Source organism: Macrobrachium nipponense, chromosome 26 (genome assembly GCF_015104395.2).
Source record: "Macrobrachium nipponense isolate FS-2020 chromosome 26, ASM1510439v2, whole genome shotgun sequence".
Classification (NCBI taxonomy): Eukaryota; Metazoa; Arthropoda; class Malacostraca; order Decapoda; family Palaemonidae; genus Macrobrachium; species Macrobrachium nipponense.
The window spans coordinates 42,495,934-42,497,199 of record NC_087215.1 but is presented as its reverse complement, the minus strand read 5'-3'; the positions used below and the strand labels follow the sequence as shown (position 1 = coordinate 42,497,199).

The window sequence follows — 1,266 nt, the reverse complement described above, 5'->3', positions numbered from 1 at the left end:
CCGTCACTCGGAAAATTCCAGTACCCCACAGACAGACAGCATCGTGATAATGACGTCGATAGCGCACTGAAAGAGAGGAAGTGACTCGATGACCGACGCGACGCAATGAGCAGGAGAGGGGAGGCCCTTCGACCTCTAAACAAGCCAATTTGCAGCGGCCCAAAACTTGGATGGAGAGAGAGCATTCTATCTAGGGCCCTCGGGGGATTCTCATGGTAGAAACTCTCGTTTGACGTCACTGGTCGCTGTCGCTCATATATTCCAATGAAAAAGAACACAACAGTCACACCAAAGCTCCGGCCCGGCTTCCCCAGACTCGCTGATGAGATTTCCTTCTCACTGTCACCGCAACTTTGAGGCTTCCCGTAACAGGTCATCGAAAAATCACGAATCGAGGCCCATCACTCACAGGTGGACAAAATTCAAGTGTTTGAAAGACCTTTCCGATGCCACGATAACTCAGTGAAACGACAACCATCGACTCGTGAATAACCTGTAGTAGGTATCTGCGCTACGTCTCCGGTTTGCATAATGTTGTGAGACCAAAATTGATGAAGCCGGTGTGTTTGTGTGTCTGTTTGCTAAGCAGACGATACGAGAGAGAGAGAGAGAGAGAGAGAGAGAGCCAGGGTACAAAAGCTGTCTAGCAGTGGCACTCCGGGCCAGTCTCGTCGGGCATTTGCATCAGACACTCATCCTCCTGAGAAGGTTCTCGTCCTCTGAAGGCGCCTCGGTTCTGGCCACCGCTCTTCTCGTCCCGGGGCTCCGCAGCCTCCAATGTCGCTCTATATCGCAGTGAGACCCGATTCCGTAGATTACCTGGAAGGTACACAGTTCACTACCAACGCAAAATCTCTTATGAAGGTGTTGAAAATTATTTGTCAATATCAAACACATATATAAATATATATATGAATATGAAAAGTATGTTAATTTATAGGACGGATTTTCAAATGGTTAACTGACTTAGGAAAATCCGATGGGTGATAATGCAGCAGCGCTTGGCGCACTCACGATTTCGCAGGAATGGCCCACACCGGAAGTGGAAGTGGAAGAGGCGGAGGAGGAGGATGCGGTTCCTACGTGCGAGGAGGAGGAGCAGGAGGAGGAGGTGGTGGAGGTGGAGGAGGACCTGGGAACCCAGCCTTTGGAGACCGTTTCGTGTCGACCCCTGACCAAAGCCGTCCGCCGTACCCCCTCGCAACGGACACTTTCCAAGGCTCTCCGACGCACCAAGCGCTCCCGACGGTCCAAGGGGGCGGGGGG

At 51.8% G+C, this 1,266-nt stretch overlaps 1 protein-coding gene across 1 annotated transcript in view; it reads left to right on the top strand.

Moving 5' to 3' along the window:
• The first annotated feature begins 1,152 nt into the window (after nt 1-1,152).
• Nucleotides 1,153-1,266, top strand: part of LOC135199807 (uncharacterized) — an 18,355-nt gene continuing 18,241 nt past the window's right edge. Inside the window, exon 1 of the mRNA XM_064227949.1 lies at nt 1,153-1,266. This exon is cut by the window's right edge and continues 165 nt beyond it. The gene's annotated coding sequence lies outside the window, so the exon portion shown is untranslated.